Below are 21382 nucleotides of genomic sequence, written 5' to 3' on the forward strand. Positions count from 1 at the left end.
GAGTCAAGCAGAAAAGATCAGATAAGTTGATGTTAGAGGAATGAACCCCAAGGTTAGTATTCAAATGTTTTTTTCTTTCATGCAATTGTTTCTAACATATTTATAAGATGATTTCTATGTTTCTTTGTATGTTCTCCTCCACAGTATAACCTCTGCTTTCACAGTATTTGATGTTGGTATAATTTGTGGAGGGGAAGGGCAAAAACAAATTGTTTAACTAGGGATACAGGTGGACCCATTGCAACAATGAGATGTACAAGTCGTTATGTCAAAAAACGAACTTTACAACTCTGGTGGGGGGGGGGAGGATTGGGTGGGGGGATGTGGGGGAGTTTGGGAAGGGATGGGAAGGGGAAACAAAGAGGAGGCAACAATGCTTGATAAGAAATGTACTCGTTATCTTGCCCATGTAATTGTAATTCCTCTGTACAGTATTCTCACAATAAAGAAAAGAATAATTCTTCATATTGCTAAGACTTTTTCTAAAACAAATCACTTGGCATATGAGAATTTATGTCTCAGAAAAATCTTTCCTGCAGGTACTTGTGTAAAAGCAAAAGTAAACCAGGAACAACTAAGGGATTTGAGTAAGAGAAAAATGACATGGCTGGGTGCCAATGGCTCATTCTCATAATTGTAGTTATACAGGAGGCTAAGATCCCAGGATCGCGGTTCAAAGCCAACCCAGGCAGGAAAAAATGTTGATATTGTTCATATTAAGTAATAAAGTCTTCAAGAAAGTTGAGTGACATTTGAGTCAGCTAGTATTCTTTCCTTGTCTCTCCCTCTCTATCCCTCTCTATACATAAAACATGAGACAAAAATATCTTAATTTTGTTTTTAATGTAAATTATAACAATCATATGATTTATTTCTGCATAGCTATTGTGTATCAGAAAGCACTTGCAGTTTATGATAGGGTATTTAATAATTTGGACTCTGTAAAATGGTTTATTTTCCTCAATGTATGTATGGTAAAGCACAGATACAAATGAGGTCCAGGCAGGTTAAGTAAATAGGCCAATATCAAATACCTAGTAAATGGCAGAATCAGTATTAATTGTGAAGCTTTTTGGCTAACAAATCTATATATATTCCACTTCCACACTGGAATTAACTTGATGTCAACAATATAGAAAGTTATTATTATAATTGCAATAGTTGACACTTTTATAAGTATTATGTGTCAAAGAGTAAGTTAGAATATTTTTTCAAGTGGATTATTCATTATTCCCAATAACCTGGTATTTATGACACCATCTTAAGTTTAATAATAATAATAATAATAAAATAATAAAAATAAGACATGAATAAGCCATTTGCCACAATCTCATAAAGTTAGATATTTCTGGACCTGAAAACAGATGCAAGGTAAAAAGAAGGTAGAACCTGCTTGAAAATATGCCAAGCAAAGTTAAAATTGTGTGAAAGAAGATGTATGGAAAGGAGGGGGGACAATTATTTTGCAAATTTTCTATTCTATGTACCAAGAAGTGTAATAATGATACAATTGCTATGTAAAATTTCACTGCCGGGGCTGGAGGGGGCTCAGTGGTAGAGTGCTTGCCTTGCATGCCTGAGGCCCTGGGTTCGATTCCTCAGCACCACATAAGCAAAAAGAAAAAAAAGCCGGAAGTGGTGCTGTGGCTCAAGTGGTAGAGTGCTAGCCTTGAGCTGAAGAGCTGAGGGACAGCGCCCAGGCCCAGAGTTCAGGTCCCACAACTGGACCCAAAAAAAATAAAAATAAAAATAAATAAATAAAATTTCACTCTCCTTACCCTATGCAGCTAGCTAAAAACAAAACAGAACAAAAAACATAGTGCAATCTCTACTAAAATCTTGGTTTTTTTTTATTTTAATATGGTTAATAAAATCATGCATAAGGAAGGCCAGAAACATATTTTTTTTTTGTCCCAAATAATGATGTTCTGCTTTTTCTCCAATGCTACTGTAAAAGTTTCATTAAAGAAAAAAACTTAGAATCACTGGGGGGAAAAATGAATAGGGGAAAGAGGAATTCTGATGTTTCCTAACATAGATTCTTACATTTGACAGGAAGTTGAGAAAGAAACAAAACTGAAAAGAAATACATGCACTCAACACTCTGCAAAATGTGTGATTGAGAACAGAGGGGGGGGGGGCGGGGCAGGGGAGTTTGGGTGGTTAGGCTAGGTCCCCCAGTGTCCAGTTAACTTGATCAACATCATTATGGTCTGTCCAGGAAGTGTGCCTCTATGCTCATGCATCCACAAGGCTTGGTTCCTAGCTAGTTGCACTATTTTGGAAGGTGCTGGAAACTTCAGGAGGCAGGACCCAGCTCAAAGATGTCAATCACTAGGCATATGTCCTTAAAGAGATTTTGGGTCCCTGGTCAATTCCGATCTGTTTTCCTGGCTTTCCCTGAGGAACAGCTTTGCTCTACCATCCCTATTCCCCGCAGGATATTTCTGCTTTGTCATGAACCAAAAAGTAATGGAGCAAGCTGACTATGGTCTGATATCTCTGAAACTGTGAGCCCAAAGTATATCACTTCTCAAAAGGTTGTTTGTCTCAGATGTTTGTTACTTCCATGAAAAATTGTGTACCACAAACGCTGATCTTGATGTTACTGTGAGGGTGTTTTATAGATTAGGACAATTGCAATTGACTTCATGCTAGGAGATTATGCTTGAAGATGTATGTGAGCCTGAATCCACCACTTAAAGACTACTCCTTGGTGAATGGTCAGTTTGCTGCACTGCCTCATATTCTCTGAACCTGCCAACACTCATTATCACATAAGCCAAATCCTTAGAATGCATCATGTAGATGTACCAGTATTGAGTAATACAAGTTTATTTCAGTCTGTGGCCGTCAATAATCTGATATATTAAGGATCAACTGCAGATAATTCATTCCCACAGCATCCCTCATCAGTTATGATTCTCCTCAATTGCTTAGGTACAAAGCATTCTGTCTAAATGTAGCATACATTATTTTCAGAACACTAACTCCACTTTGATAAACACGTTTTGATTTGGCTATCTATTACTGGAGTTCAACTTTTGACCTATGATTTTGAGGGAAGAAAGAGGTTTTTGTTGTTGTTGTTGTTTTCCACCTGGGGCTTGAACTCTGGGTCTGGGCGCTGCCCCTGAGCTCTTCAGCTCAAGGCAAGCACTCTACCACTTGAGCCACACCACCACTTTCGGTTTTCTAGTGGTTAATTGGAAATAGAGTCTCATGGACATTCCTGCCGGGGCTGGCTTTGAACTGCAATCTTCAGATCTCAGCCTCCTGTATATCTAGGATTACAGGTGTGAACCACCAGCACCCATCTTTTTTTTTTAAATCAGGATATAACAATTTTTTAAAAATTTTCTTCAGTAATAAGGAAGACTATCCATATATTTTTATGACAAAACGTTTTTTTACAGGTGGATCTAAACAAAAACAATTAAATCCTTAAAAACTAAAGAAATGACTTTCTTAATCTGTAATCCAGCTATTCTGGACACTAAGGCCATTTTAGCCAAGAGTTGGCAAAACTTTATCTCAACAAAGAAGCTAAGTATGGTGTTGAATATCTGCAATCCTGGCTACACAGGGGGCTATAGGAAGCTAGCTATGAACAAAAAAGGCAAGATTGTATCTACAGAGAAAATAAAGTAAGAGAGTGTTGGGTGGTTGAGCTTTGAAATAAGTTTGTTTAAGATTATATTAGCTATTTACGTAGAACTCATATCCGGTTATGCTGATATCTTAAAATGAAGCATTATTTGAACATGATTTCTTATGGTTACTCAAATTTGAACATGGATGAATTATATTAAAATATAGTGCTCTGGAGCTCTTGAATAATATGCATAATTTCTGGTATGAATTCATTGCAGCAATTTTAATAAAATCACACGAAATATTTCCTGCATAGTTATAAATTATTATGTTAAACCAAATATAAGACATAATTCATATTCTCCAGAGATGGAAACTTAAATGACTCATTAATATTGAAGTTTCCTCCAAAGACTATAAAGAAAGAAACATTGCAATAAAAATCAAACAAGATATTTATATCCAGGACAGTTTCAGTGTTTTAATTATAAAACAATATGATCATTTATGAAAAGTCACTTTCTGTGTATCATTGTGGCTTTAATTGGAATTGAACTTCTTATTTGAAAAGGAGCTAACAGCATAACCATAGTGATCAGCTTCATTACAAAAGATGGATCATTGGGAAAGGGGATTTCATTTAAAGGATGATGAATTGATTTCACATTTATGAAATGTCCTGTAAGTAAGATCCATGAAGTGAAGCAAAGGAAACGAAGTCCCAATACAAAAGTTAGAAACAGTTACTGTCTAGTGCTTGGTCTAAAAAACCCATTTTTCTTCGATTTATTTAAGATGAACCTCCAGATTAGAGCTCCCTGACAACAAAGTCAAAGTTAATTAGTCTTAACTAACAGACAAGTAGTAAACTCCTTGAGGTCAGCTCCCTCCCAAGAAAGTGGACATTAGGGAGGGATTTTTAAAGCCATGTCTGTTTTTATAGGCAGTGCAGGGAAAGGCTAAGCCAATAAAACGTAATGGTTCCATTCTATACTTTTAATAGCAACCTCTGAAAGACTGGACACTTCCCTGTGATTTGAAGGCAAAGCCTTGCACCAGCTTAAAAATGACACGTGAGCAAAGAAAATGACTGTCATTTTACTTTCATCCTGAGCACCAAATATAACAAGTGAACAGCAATCAAACGAGTGAGGTCCAAATCACCAGCTTTTGGAGTAAGCTTGGGTGATGAGAAGACCTCAAGGACCACCTTTAGGCTCCCTCAGTTTACCCCATTAATAAATTCCAGGAAACGCACCTTGGTCTGTGTTTGAGAGAGAAGAAGAAACGCGGCCTAAGAATCTTGGGATGCTGTTAGGAAATGTTAGGCGAGAGCAGCTGTAGTCAATTACAGCTTCATTTTCTCTCCAGTCGTCTTCGGTTGCATGCCACAACTGCATGGGGCATTGAGGTTTATGGCTCTAAAATAGCCTTGTCATTTTGTGAAGGCTAACAGAGCAGAGAGGTTTGAGAAATGGTGAGGGGGGAAAATGTTGCTCAGAAAGCTGCTTCAGTCAGATTAATTTTCTTTCTTTGTTTGCAGAACCTCAATCATCCTCAGGTATCTCATTGTTAAACACTGATGGCACCAAACTGGTAAGCTAAATAAAAGCTTAAACAATATTCATCTCTTTATTTGTTTACAAGATGTTTCTGTTCTGTTCTATGGTAAATTGCTTGGGCAAATGGTGTACTAACATAGAATGTTGCCATGGAACACAAGGGAAGAGCTGTTATAAATTGGTCATAAAGAAGATATGATTCCAACTCTCAACAGCTTCAAATTTTTCATTTTACTTTCAGCAAAAACACTAATCATCTGTTGTAGTTCATATTTTTTCATCTATGTCATCACTTACTATTGAGGGAGAGCTTTATGGAGGAACACAGAGTTTGGCCTGCAGTACCTGTAGGCCTATCAGCTGTAGCCGTTCATTGAACATGGATCATGAAAAAAGAGAAGATGATGACGACTTTTGCAAAGCAGACAGGACTTTGTAGATTGAACTATTTACTACTGTTAATTATTATACATGCAAATTTTAACTTATTGCAAAAGATCATGTGGAATTCTGGAGGCTAGAGACAGGCAAGATTTCTAATCTGCAGCAGAGTACAGAAGCAACAGGGCATTTCCCACTGGTGTTCAGTGTAATTGTAACAGTGATGGGATTCAGACTCTCCTCCATGTGAAATTTTTCTTTCGGCCAATCAACGCAAACAACTAATGCACTGCAAAGTATATTATATTCTTTCCACTTCCCAATAAAGCCAGTGGTGTCCAATCAGACTCCTATTGTTAGCAGAGGATCTGAAATTGATACAATCATCATACTGACCCAAAGTTGTCAATTATCCTACACCTCCACTTCCTTCTCTCTTCCTCAGAATTTATACTTCTAGTACCAATGGCTATTGTTACATAGAGTCCCAGTTTTAGAAAGTAACTGTTAGAGTCATAGGTCTTTCTAAGTATTTGAAAACGTAATTTTTAATAAATGTGTTCTCCCTTTTGGTACTTAATACTTGATAAATACTGTATACTTTTTTTTCTGATGACTAGTTTTTTATTTTTCCATTATATTATAAAATGTGGTGATGAAAAGATCTCTTGAAGTTTCAGTTTATTTTGATCAATTCTATGTGTATGCTATTGAAAGCTAAAAGCTACTACAGATTCTAGGACAAGTCATTTATTTTTCTAGTATAAATTATTGCAATTTGAAACCAAATAGATTGAAAGCTTCTTAAAGGCAGGAACCAAACCTATACATGTTTTGACTTTATAACCATGAATATTCAAGACACTTTGCTACTGTGCTACAGAGACAAGGAATAAAGTTTTTCTGTTAAGCAGTTCCTCTATTGCAATTCATTTTTGGAAATGTCTCTGCTTGTTTTCCACAATATTTTTATATAACGTCTCACAATGCTGTTATTTCCTTGAATGTCAAAGGATGTCAGGGCACCGGTCTGGTTGGAGCAAATAAACAGATCACATCAAAGAGCTCTCATGCTAACATAACAGTATCAGAAACATCAAAACACCCCTATTTAGTCTTCCTTTGGAAGTATGAATGAATGTTACCTCCCATCTAAATTTTGACCTTCATCTACCTATATCACAGTATCTGTAGTCACAATATTCTCTCAATTTATTACAAGGAGTTTATTAGACTCAATTTTCTTAAACTCTTAGACCCAACACAAGAAATACATTGGGCATAGCATACCATATAAAAATTAGTAGAACATAGCGGGAATGAAATGTTTAGTGAAATAGATCGATTCAAAATATTAAGATTGGATATTTTATAAGTTTGGGGTTGAAATTTAAATATAAAGATTGACAAGAAATGTAGATCAGGAATGTAAAATTTACAAAATTTGCCTATTTACCCTATTCTGATGGAGAATAAAATGTAAGATTGTTCCATCCAGTCAACAATTCAAGGAGATTATCACTGAAAGTGTTTATAGTAAGTAATTCATAGAGATAACTGAACCAATGAACATATGCATATATATGCTTATAGAATGGACATATATATATGTGTGTGTGTTTGTGTATGTTTTCTACCCATATCTGTGTTACAAATAGAAAGATAATTACCATTTCTTAGATTCTGACTTCCCCACCCATAACTGCAGTTGCTGTTTGTTAAAAAGACACACACACACACACACACACACACACACACACACACACACACACACACAAATGGCATGAGGAGCAGATGCCACTGATAGGATAAATGATGTCATTGCCATTTCAGCTATTAGATAGTAAACAGTGACAAAATTAGGTCATTACTGACCAGGCCCAGACACATGTGACAGAATTGCTTCACAAAGGGAGGAACTGTAGCACCTGTTTATAGAGTTGCTATTAATATTCATATATCCATCCAGAAAACCATATGTAAGCAGATGGAGGAAATTTGAAACCTGTCAAAGCATAATGTCTTAATTGCTTTAAATAAAATATTCCTGCAGTTGGTGGAGAAGCAATTAGATGCAAGCTATATTCATGACCATTTTCGAGTGTCACAGGTTTTATAATTAGAAAAAACAAATATACTAGATATTCATTACCATACTGGTGATTGGTACAAAATTCAACTTGAAAATCTTCAATAGTAGCTGTAGAGAAATGAGTAATACTTAATACCATATCATTAATCAAGTGATGGCTTAGATATAATTAAATTTTAAAATTATTTACAAAATGAATTATTCCTACACATATTTGTTTAAACCCTGAAATAAATATTAAATTCACTTATGAGTTAATTTCTAACCATATCTTGTCATGCTTTTAATTGTGGATGAACAAAACTACTGATGGAAAACCGTATTTGATTCATTGCATCTGTAGTTAGAATCTCATAGACTGAGAAACTTCTTTTAAACTGGGACTTTCCATATAATGCTGTTCAGTTTTATATAATGTTTGGTTAGTGGCAAAATAAGGACATACCTATACAATAATATGGTTTATACCATGAGGTTTAATTCTTTACAAACTTATTTACATTTTCAAATGTAGTTTTGAATTTAGTCATATTTTAGTTATCAGACATTAATATTGTAAGTTCAGCCTATAGAATCAGTCATTATGTTTTCATCAAATCTATATTTTTCTCCCAGAACCTCAGGAATTTCCCAAGAATTCAAAGCTGATTTGTCTTTGAAAAACATGTTGTTAGAACATATCTTTTTCAGTGTTAAAGGAAATGGAAAATAAATCTTGTTCAACCCCTCTGGAAAGCAGTATGGAGGGTGCTCAAAAGGCTACATACAGAGCTCCCTATGACCCAGCAATCCCACTTCTGGGCATTTATCCAAATGATCACAAACAAGGCCATACTAAAGCTACCAGCACAACTGTGTTTATTGCAGCATTATTCACCATAGCTAAGATCCAGAACCAACCTAGATGTCCCTCAGTAGATGAATGGATCAAGAAAATGTGATGTATGTATGATATATGATATATATATAATGGAATTCTCTGCCTCCATCAGAAAGAATGACATCACTCATTCATAAGGAAATGGAAAGACTTGGAAAAAATCATATTAAATGAAGTAAGTCAGACCCAAAGAAACATAGGCCCCATGGTTTCCTTTATGTGCAATAACTAGGATACATCTAAGATAATCTTATCAGATGAGCAGAAAAGCTCAAAAGCTATGTACATGTGACCATATAACTTGATGTTAAGTGAAATGAACCCCAAGATATGGATACAAGAGGTCTTTCTTTGTTGATGTTGTTTTTAATGTACTATGTGATCTTCTGTTTCTTTTGTATGTTCTCCTCCCTATGGTATATCCTCTGATGTTACTATATTTGATTTTGGTACCCTAGTATTGCACATATGTTTATTTGAATTAGGGAAGGGAAAGGGAACAACAAAATGGGTAAACAAAGGACAAGGGGGGAACCAATGCAATAGCAATATACAAAGACAATATGTACAACTTGGTGGGGGGAGCTGGGGAAGGGAAAGTAGGAGAAAATTGAAGGAAGGGTAACAGGTTGACAAGAAATGGACTCATTACTTTACTTATGTAACTGAAACCCCTCTGTACATCACCTTGACAACAAAAATAAATCAGATACATGAAAAAAAATTTAGTGCTTTTAATTACATTTATTATCATCATTATGATTAAAAACTCTACAAAGGTAAAAATCTTTCTCTGACAAAGAGAATTTTAACTTTGATTTCAGGTAGTCCTATTAATATAAAGAGGTCTTGTTTAAGGCATACCATAATTGCTATTTATTGCTCTCATGGAAAATACAATCAGTGGTATAATTTGAAAGGTATAAATAAAGAGGGAAATTTTATTTAAAAAAGCAAACAATGTAGGGAAACTCACAATTTACCAAGTTGCCTGAATGTCTGTTTTGATGTCTACCGTGTTTCTAAAGGTATTTGTGTATAGCAGTGGACCAAATGAAAGTAAGATACTAATATTAACTTACAAAATTTAGATGAGCAAAACTCATCCATTTATTGTGTGATCACCCTCGCCATATGCTGTATCATTTAAATGTGTAAAGAATTTTGTAAATTGATTACGAGTGCTACATTTTTAATTTTACAATGTGAAATTGAGATGACTTTGGTAAACATTCAGTCATATTTGATTGTCTGGTAACATAGTTGTATTTGAGTCTACAATCTGAAACGTTTGCATCTTTTAACTAGAATATTGCACCTTATGTACAGGAACTCTCTGGGATGTAACCTTTGCTTAGTAATCAAGTAGTAATATAACCATATATAATTCTTTAAAATATTCACAAATTATGCTTTTCTCATTGTGACCAAAATAATAATATGACTATATACAAGGAAACTCTAGGAAACCAATAAAATAGTATGCTAGAGCAATACAATTTCATAGGGTTTTCTATGTACTAGTAATAATCAGTTTATAAATCCTGCCTCCAAAATGCTAGGATTATAAATTTGTGTTTCCCACACTTGGCTAATGACTCTTCTTCTTCTTTTTTTTAAAGTATCTGTACAACATACAATGTTATTTAGTATCATATTTTTCCAGAAGGAACTTGTTTTTATATTAGGAGTCAGTGCTCTCAATTCTTGCCACTGCTTAAGGACTCAGTTCAGAGATGACAAATTCTTTGTTGTTACTTCTGTACAGTATACAGCATCCTCACTACTTTCTTTCATAGGAAAGCACTTTCTTCTCATTCATTAGGAGACTGCTTATTGGTTACAATGTTATCACAAGATGTGAAGACCTGTTTAGCTAGAGAAGTGCCATATGCAGTCTTCTTCCAGTGTAAAGCCACTTTATCTACTTGGCAGTCTATTTCTACTCTTTCATCAACTATAACTTCTGGGTAACTTCCTACAGCCTCTAAATCAACACTCACTCAGTCACTTTGTACTTCTACCACACAGGAATGATTTTTTCAAACTCATAAACTAATGGCTGGGAGGTGGGAGAGAAGGAATGGTAGGGGAAAAACCAAGGAGGAGGCAACAATGCTTGATAAGAAATGTATTCATTACCTTGCTCATGTAACTGTAACCCCTCTGTACGAAATTTTCACAATAAAAAACTTACTAAAAAAAAGACTAGAGGTAACATTCTAGTGGGAGAACTCCTGATTTATAAACATAAGACCCTGAAAGTTCAATCTCTGGTACTGAAAATAAGCAACAACAGTAGAAATGCTATAGCCAGTTAGATTTTGTATTGACACTGCTTATGTTTTCATTGTTTATTGTATTTATTTATTTTATCAGTCCTGTGGTTTGAACTCAGGGCCTGGGCGCTGTTCCTAAGCCTCTCTGTGCTCAAACCTTAGCACTCTTCCACTCGAGCCACAGTGCCACTTCTGGCTTTTTGAGTATGCTTTTGGAGTTATGAATCTCACAGACTTCCCTGCCCTTGGCTGGCTTTGAACAGCGATTCCCCAGATCTCAGACTCCTGAGTAGCTAGCTAGTATTACAGGCTTGAGCCACTGGTTACAGGCAGTTTTTATTTATTTATTTATTTTTATATAACATCCATTTTAATTCAAAACTTTTCCATTTGCGTCTATCTACACCTTAACTGGAAGAAGCCAGTTTCAGTGTCTGTGTTTTCTACATGCTTTCTTTAATAAGCTTAATATATACTAGTTCTTGATTTTAAAGGAGATACAGAACTCTTCCTTTCATTGGATCCCATAGAAAAAAGCATAGAATGTCTACTCTACCATTCAAGACACACTCTTAACAACCTGGAGCTCTCCCAAGAAGTCCCAACTCTTAAATGTCCCTACAACTTCCAACTGTGCCAAACTGAGTCTTTGGGATCATTCAAGATTCAAACTGTAGCAGATGGTGACTAGAGACCTTTGTAACTAAAGGTTTCTTCTAAAAGGAGGCAGGCATAGTCAGGAGCACAAGGTATTTGTTTTTAATCTGAGATAAGTAGCAGTGTTTTAGTAAGTTGTGGAACATTCCCAAAGAGGGAAAACAATGATGCAAGGCAGGAGGGGATTTCTAGACACTGTCCTTGAGAAGAAAAATGAAGAAAGATCTAATGGAAGTTAGGCACTTGGCAGACCCACAGACAATTAATTCAAACTTGGTAATGAGTAAGAAGGCACATATGCAACTGAGATTCTAACAACTCTCAACAACTTCCTTAGAATAACAATTATGGAAGTAACTACGTAGCAAGGGTTAGTCTGACTACCAAGAAAACTAGGCAATAGAACCACAGATAGGGCAATGTGTAAGTAATCTGGATGTATGTAAGACTGTTCTGTCATTAGAGTCATGATGGTGCAGTGATCATAAAGAGGAGCCTTAAAACTATTGTGGATTGGGCTGGGAATGTGGCTTAGTGGTAGAGTGCTTGCCGAGCATACATTAAGCTCTGAGTTCAATTCCTCAGTAACACATAAACAGAAAAAGCCAGAAATGGTGCTGTGGCTCAAGTGGTAGAGTGCTAGCTTTGAGCTCAGGGACAGTGCCCAGGCCTGAGTTCAAGCCCCAGGACTGGCAAAAAAACAAAACAAAACAAAACAAAAACCAAAAAAACAAAAACCTATTGTGGATACAAGTACCCATGTGCTGCAAATTCTGAATAATCTTGAACAACACTTATAACTCCCTTAAGTTCTAACTACTTAGTTATAAAAAGATGAATATGATGCTCTACTATTTAATGTGTAAGTGAAAAGCACAGTATTTGTAGTACCTGTGGTTTCTACGCTAGTCACTGGTATTTTTACCATTGCTACTACTGTAGAGACATTTGTATTAGATATCTAAGTATCTTATTCCTCTATAGTCTTAAAAACATTTTATACCTCCTGCTAGTCAGTAAGTTTTTGTTAATTGAACAAAATACTATCCTACCCATATATCAACTTTAGTGTATTAAACATTATCATTATCAAAATATTTTCATTTTTTCTTACCAAGAGATTGATGGTCCCTAACATAAGAGATATGTAATTATCACAAATGCTTCACAGAATGAAAGACTTTGATAGATCCCACCAGCAACTGCTGGTACAGATGCACAGAGTTAAAACAATGGGCAGTTATACACTAGTCTTGTGTTAGTCAAACAGAACTAAAAACCAATCCACTAGAAACACAACATCTTACATGTTCATCATTTAAAGTTCCCCCAGGAAACTCTAAGTACTTCAAAGGTGGTAAGTAAGAAAGAGTTGATGAGAGAAGTTAAGGCACTCCCAGCCAAAGGATGCTGTCTTTATTCTTGGTGTTCAGGGGTCAAAGGATTAAAGTGATGCTCCCAGAACAAAGTGAACTGAGCACTATAAGGAATACAACCATGGAGAGATCGGGCCAGAATTAGAGCATTAGTGCTTAGGGAATTATGACAAGAGATGAAATGTTTTTATATATATAGTCTCCCACACCTCATTATAATCCATTGTTTTTCATTAAATAAACTTAACTTTCAGTCAGTCAGCAAGGTTATTCTTCCTGCATATGCAAAAGGATGGCAAAGAGCTCATTGTTCTGAATGTATAGGTATATTGAATAAAGCGTGTGATCAATAAAAACAGCTAGCAGGAATATACCACCCAATTTTCCCAGTTTCCATTTCTATTTTCTTCTTCTTTTTCCTTATGATTTCTATTGACACAATTCTTTGGGACATGGTATATTTTTGGTTATTTTGGACCTACAGAGTGATGAGTTGATCTACCAGCCACACTGATGGGACACATACAAAGTTCACATTTATTTCAAATTTGAAATGATCAACACTGTGTTGACCTGGTTTTTCAGGCTCTTGAATTATAACATTGAACTTAGTCATGCATGGTCAGTAATAATGTATTTGTGTCTGACATGGGAAATCCTTTCTGTCAGTCATCTCACTTCTGTTTCCAATCTCCTTGAATGCATCTGAATCAGAAGCATTCATACAAGCCAAACATCAGACTCAATAACCTTTATGCTCAGACATATGCTAAGAAAATTATGGGAAAATTATCTGCCTCTAACTTTTCAGGGTAGACAATAAAAAGGCTGGACATGAGATCGTGGTATTTATACCAGCCCTTTATTCTCTTAGGATATAGGCAGACAAATCACCCTAGATGGTAAATGTTCTGGGCTTATCTGATTGAAAGGAAGCAGGTGAACAGGGGAGTTATGTATTTTTAAAATATTTTTCTGTGGCTATTTTATAATTCCTACCTAAAGTGGATAATGACTATACAATCTACACACAACTGTCTAATATATGTTTAATTAATATTGCAGAAAAGGCTTGCTGTGGTTTTTTATGCAAATAGGAGCGTAAGTATATCTGTAGGTTTTCTTTTCTTTTCTACCTCTTTCTTTTGGAGTTTTGCTCTCCTGAGGTACAAAACTGAGCAACAAAATTACCTTAAAGAGGGTTTATGAATCACAAAGGAGAATTCTTTATGTACCTTGTTTCCATATGAAAGTAGCAACATTTGTGCATAAATGGCTTGCATCATTTTTTTTTATGAATTGGGCCTTAAGTGCTTATGATTGTCCCTGGTATTCAGGTTTTAGTCATTAAACAGCGTTGAAACAACAGGAGGAGAAAAAAGGATACATTTTGCACCTGTGGTACACACTTGGACAACACAGCTTTAGGAAAATAGCTACACTCTTATCCTTTTATACGTAAAAATTATGCAGGGACAAAGACAAGTGTGAATCAATGAAAAGGCAAATAATATATTTCTGCAGCATTAATAGTCAAAGCCATGCTCAGGATGAAAGTAAAAGGTTGATTTTCTTATTTGATTCATGTGCACTCTTATATTTTGCCAATCTATAAGGCTCCAGTGACAGAATTAGGTTGCTCTGGAGGAAGAAAAGAATAATTTTCTTCATAACTGTAGGGTACTATGTCATGTCTCTTAAAGTATTACCTAATAATCATGCCCAGGGACTGAGGAGGAGGGGCATGACACATGGATTTTTAGTATTGTGTTATTTTGTACTAGTACAAAGGTGAAAGGTTGGAGACTAGAGGGATGTGTCTTTAGAAAAAATCTGAGGTTAATTCCAGGAGAAATATTTTTATTTGGGGCTGAATCAAAACCCTTCAAAATTCACTTGTTAAAGCCCTGACTGCCAATATGTAAAAATGTATTTAAGAGATGTAGCCTCTGAAGTAAATAACATAAAATGAAGTTCTCTAAGTGTGTCGTGATCCTCATGATTGTTGTCTTTATGAGAAGAGAACAGAACCTAGATCCAAAGGCAGGAAATTTGAACATACAAAGAAAATAGTACTCACCCTCAAGACAACAGGACAGTTTTCAGAAGCAGCTCACTTTCTTGGTCTCAGATTTCTAGCATCCAGAACTGAGAGAAAGTGAACTTACATTTTATAACTTGTGACGGTAGCTGCAGCTAATGAATCCAGTTCTATTCCAGGATATACACTGTATAGAAGGGGGAAAAAAAGCTTTCCCTTTATCCTTTGAGATTAATGGAGGAGAATGAGTTGGAGGTAGAGACCTCTCTAAAGAATATTGAACATAGTTTCTTTCTAACACTTCCTAAATTTCCACCTTGTGTATTGTATTTCCACAAAGCACTTTTTTATTATTCAAACTGTTGTAATAAAATAATCTTATTTGAGTTTATTGTGCAAGGTAGAATTTATTTCTATTTTAAAAGTTGGAAAAGCAAAGGGGCAAAATTACTGGCTGCTGTTAGCTGAAATCGAGATCTTCACATATGACTTGATCCAGTAGAGTTGGCTCCTGTTTCATTGTCTCAAACCTAGACCAGGGAAGACTAGCTTTCTAAACCTAATGCCTAGGAAGTCTGCACTGAATTCTTTGCTGGCTCCTGAAAGACTAGAACAAGGATATAATATGCATTCAACACCGTTTTGCTTTTTCATCAAAAGATTTTCATATAAGCAAAATGGAAAAAGAATACACTTATTGCCAATGAGCATTAAGTGATCACTCTATAACATAGGAAAATGTGAAAACATTTTTGCAATATACAGTGATCATCTGCTTTCCTTATTTAGGATACCTTGCACATTTGATCTTTCCCTATTTCATGAGCACTAAGGACATATACAGCCAAATCTATATTATATTATTCTAACTTTTCATTTTATTGGGGTATTGTGCATTAAACCCAGGGCCTCACACATGACAAGCAAATTTTCTACCACTGAGCTACACTCACAACTCTAAATAAATGCCTTTTCCCCCTACAAACTAATTTAATTGAAGATCATAGTGAATGATAAAAAACTGCTATCTAATAACTCTTCAAATTGCACATAAACACAGTAGACACAGCAAGAGATAAGAAATAAAAAAACACTAAATCAGGAAAATGCTAGGAAACATGATACATCTCCCCATAATAACCATAAACATTAATGGACTCACTTCCCTAATCAAAAGAAAAAATACAACAGCTTGGATCGAAAAACAAGATCCAATGTTTGCATTCTGTTTTGGGTTATTTTTGAATTGATCAATGCCTCAGTTAATTATGTTATATGACTTTTAATATATTACCTGACTGTCAATTTATTGAATAAATAAAATATGTTAATCTCTGATCTTAGATGAAAGAATTCAGATATAGACATTTGTACAAAAATATACCTTTAAAAACAAAGAACTATATGAGTTATATGCAATTCAGAAATAGAAATACCTTTCTTTTAAATAATTTTCAGAAATAGCAATTCCTTTTATTAATATGTTGATTATATGATGAATGTAATATTCAAGGTAAATAAGCAATGCGTATAAATAAAAGTTCATACATACATTATAAAATAGGAAAGATTCATCTTTGTAGTCATATATGATACTATTTCCTTCCTTCGTAAATAATAAATGATGCTTCATTGGATGTAGATACGACATTTGTTTATGCATTCATCCACTAACAGCATGTTTACATTTTTAAAGGCTGTCGAATTAACCTAAAATAGAAATTAGCCTTTTAAACGCTCAAATCTTTGTCTGCTTTATTCTTTTTTCCTAAACCTGTTTCTTTTTTAAACAAACAAATAAGCAGCAAATAAAAGAGGAGGTGCCTAGAGCCATTTCACATGATATAGGGGAGGAAGTACTAACAATATGTCAAGTACTGTAGCAAGTCTGTGTTGGAATACTTCCTCATACAATGGACTGGAAACAAATATAACAATAAAGAGTGGCCTATAAATTGTCAAGTATGCTAACTACAAAAAAATAAGAAAAGTATACAAACTGGGGAACAGAAATGATAAGAAAATGATCTACCGTATTTTAATATAAATACAATTGAAACTTAGGATGACCAGAAAAGGGTTGACTTCTCAACAGAATTTTGGATATTCAAGGGATGAGAATTGTAAAAAAAAAAAAAAAAATGGAGATAAGACAATATCACAGAGGTAGTAGTTTACTTGAAGTCGTTAGTCAAGTTTCTTGGAAACTTGTAATATATATGTCCTAATTATGGCTCAAGTGTGGCACATGTTTGTTTCAGAATTCTGTTATGAATGGGAAATGGAGAATAAGAAAGGAATCCATCTCTAGTTTGTGATTAACATCACCATTTTTGTTATTATTTTATGCATACATGTCTTGGTTGCATGCATAATTGAACACTAGTTCCTCATGTTAAATCTTTGCTCTCAAATATCTAGAGGAACCAGAGAACAATACTAACAAAAATAAGAAGTTACATGGATACTTTTACAGTAGAGTGATCACAACAAAATTCTACATTGGTTATCTCTTTTGTTTTGCTCAGGTCCTATTATTATCTTGGTCTTTGCATACAAAGTAGGAAATTTCTCACTGTCATGTAACTTATAAGAAGCAGAAATATGTTTTGAACCAAATTATGTAATTCCAACTACAATTCATTTTCTCATCTCTTGATACAGTGGTGAAAAATGTTAAGGGAATAGTACAGTACTTGGCAAAAGCATGAAGTTATAAAATTGATTAAATAAATTAGTCATAACATGATAACACCATCAGTTATTCCAAATGCTCTGTGTAATTAACTGATGAAGATTAAGGGTTTGTGCTGAATTTCCTCAATCCTATGCTGCTATCAATGTCAGTTCCATTTTGTTCTTTCAAGTTGAAAACAAATAGATCTGGTAGACTTCACCCAGTAATTGGTTTTAGGGGGAATCATTTTCTGTAGAAAAAATTTAATTGATATGCTTTCTATTAAAATGTCATTTAGTCTTGAGAGTCATCCTTTATTATTTAAAACAGAAACTAAATCATTTTGTTGCACCTATAAAGCTGCAATCTTTAGTGAGGTAAATGGCTTACAGAACTCCTGCTTAATTAGTTCAGTCACTTGCTGTCACTTCTAATTAGGTAACTAAATTTCCTACATTTATAAATATAACATTTGGCAAGAAGTTAACACTGACAGCCATCACTTTAATATACCATGGTTACCTTTGTGAATTCACTTTATGAAAGCTTGTCAATATAAATGTTGCTCACCACATTTTGATTTCAGCATATACTGCATTCTCTTTATTTTTTCTATCAATTTATGGTTTATCAAAATAATATCAAATATGATTTGATAGTGATTGGCCTTATTATTTTTTCTTTATGATGTAATCAAAAATCTTGTAAATTTTTCTCAATTTTTTCCCATGAATTTCCCCCAGGAAGTTACCAGCATCCTTATTGAGTGCAAGATTATTTCCATCTATCATTTCTGCCCCATGGGTTCTCCTTCCTGTCCTTTGTATATATGTTAGATTCAAACTTAGGACCATCATCTCCATGTACTTTTATTTTTTTCACTACTTCAAATCACACTAATAATTTCATGTAGCTGTATTTGACATTACAGGTGTTAACTACAGAAGAGTTATGATGGTAAACTAAAATAGCTAATACTAGGAAAGGTAGACATGGAGGTCATATTTTCACTTCTTGTTTTCTCTTTTAGTAATAACCATTTGATCTTACATATTACTCTCCAAATATTTTTTTCATACAGTTTGGCTTTTAAAAGAAGTCCTTTACCATTTTGCTTTATTAGAAACTTTTATGCAATGAACTATATAGGTGTACATGTGTCAGTTGCACATGCCTATAATCCTATCTACTCTGGAGGCTGAGATACAGAGTTCAAAGCCAGCCTAGGCAGAAAAGTCTGTCAGAACCCCTCTCTAAAATAATCAGCAAAAAAGCAGGGTAAATAATAGCATCCCATCCTAGCAAATATGAGGTACTGAGTTTAAATCCTAGTAACATTTTTTAAGTTTATATATTTGACAGTGGTAAAGTACATGCATAAATGTGTTTATAACCTTGATATGTATACATATGCTTTGTATACTAATCAGTGCATATCATCTTGTCATTTTTTGTTAAAACAAAAACCTGTGTATTATGATTTTGTAGGAAAAATGCTGAAAAACTATATTTTGAAAAGTTAAGAACTATTCTTTTGGGGGTATGTTATTATAGAACATATTTGTTTGCATTTTTACTTTTTGTCTATTGTAAGATCAATGTTTCTGCAGTATCAAGAGGTCAAACAAGGATATGCAGATTTCACCATAGGTGGATAATGGAGGATTACTGTTTGGAGGGGCTACCAGACACTTGCTGCAAGTGACAGCGTTCAAATTACACTACAGACTGGACCCAGGACATACCTAACAAATGCCAATGTGGCAAAGCAGGGTACGAATTGGACTTCCCTAAAGAACTGTGAAAATGTCCTGGGAAAATGTTTAAAAACACTCCTTTTCATAGTAGAAGCTTGAGGATGCTATTGCTCTGCTTATACTAGGTTTTTATCCTGTTTTAATTATTTTCTTGCTGCCTCAGGTGTAGTTAAAAGCCTATACAAAGACTCTATTATATTTAGATCTGTGAATCTTCTTAATAGGGTTCAAATGTACGAGGGGAAAAAGACAAAATAAAACTTAAGCTTTGATTTGTTAATTTATTTGAATAATTGTACAAGAATTTGATAGTGTTTGCCAGTATATCAACCATGATATTCAGACACAATTTTCTTATTTCAACCAAAACATTGTCTAAATTTACTATGAGGTAAAAACAGAAGGTGGTAATAGCTAGACTGACTTCTCCATCTAATGTGGATTACTTTGTTTTGCATAAAAGTATCTGACTTTGAAAATAAATAAGTTAGTTATAAAATGACTCTTTAGTGCTTTGGAGAACATTGTTTTCTCTGAGCTATATTTTAAGGGGATAGAATTCAGAAATTTGATACTAAAAACATCCCTTTGAGATACGCATGCATTATATGTTTTGTTAAATGCTGTCAGCCATGTGTAAACTACTTCAACATAAAACAATCACAGCAAGAAGGCTATTTTGCGTTCTGCAAATATGTACCGTGTGTCTGAGCTCAACTTTTGATCTAGTTTCTCTATACAAGTTGTATTTAACATCTTTGATCTCTGAGTTAGTGATCTAATCTGCTGTATAACTTAGCTTTTATTGATCTGTTCTCATGCTAAGCAAATCAAGTCTCACTTTTATGGGGTAGATTGAAAAAGATAGTAAAACTGCCTCTGAGACAGCAGTTTAAATCTGTGCAATAACAGTGAAAGCAAGAGATAAGACTTTTATTACACTGCCAAACTTCACATGAACTCCAAGTGTCATTAAATAGGTATGTGTCATTTGCCACAGATATTTATTTTACTAGAGATCATGGTTACCACCCATTTGCAAGCAATATGGTATATTTTCTACTGTCATATAATATATTGCTTGTCGAGGTACCTACATTTATAGTGGCATTTGGAGCATAACACAGCATTCTTTTGAAATGAATTATTTATTCTGATTTAGGACTGTCTGCATGGACTTATCAAGAACAGCACTGGAGAGGTTTATGTTGGGTTGCTTTGGTAATATCTGATTTTTAAAAACCATGGGCAAAGGAATAAAGCCAGCAAAATGATTTGGCTACCTTCAGTTGTCCTCCATGATAATAAATTCTTGCGGTTTCAAATAATATTGCTCCATAAAGATGGCAAATGATGATTCCAAAATCCAGACTCAACTATTATTGATAGATTACCACCTGCACTGGTAGGATACTTTTATTCCTAGGAGTTAGATCTAAGAATTTTAAAAAAATCCAGGGAGAGAAGGGTCTGTCTAATGCTCAATAGGAAATGTATTCATTACCTTACTGTAATGTAACTTACTGTAACTGTAACCCCTCTGTATAGTATTTTTACAATAAAATATATACAAAAAATACTCAGGGTACCAAAATGAAATGCAGTGGCAATGGGAAATAAACCACAGGAAAAAATATACAAAAGTTTAAAAAAGAAATCACATAGTACATTAAAAACAACAACAACAAAGAAAAACTTCTTGTTTCCATGTTTTGGAATTCCCTTTTTATGTTTACAACTAATTTTAGTTCCTCTAATTTGATAATCAAGAATTTACTTAGCAATAATGACTAAAATATTTAACTTAAAAATTAAATTCAGTGATTATTTTCAATCCAAAAACCAGTAGGAATTATTCTATGTCTTTGTTTATGCTTTATTTTCTTTCTTATAGTGATTTGTTGTAATTTGATTCATTGTGTTAAATGAGGAATGAATTAAAAATACTTTGACTAATCAGCTATCTGAACAATTTTCTGGTGCTGTTTTACAACGACAGTTATTAGCAGTATTATTATTATTATTAGTAGTAGTATCAGTATTGGTATTATTAATATCAGTAGGTATATCTGGGTTAAAACTATGG

This window comes from Dipodomys spectabilis, unplaced genomic scaffold, assembly GCF_019054845.1.
Source record: "Dipodomys spectabilis isolate Male_0828 unplaced genomic scaffold, ASM1905484v1 ptg000138l, whole genome shotgun sequence".
In the NCBI taxonomy this organism is placed as follows: Eukaryota; Metazoa; Chordata; class Mammalia; order Rodentia; family Heteromyidae; genus Dipodomys; species Dipodomys spectabilis.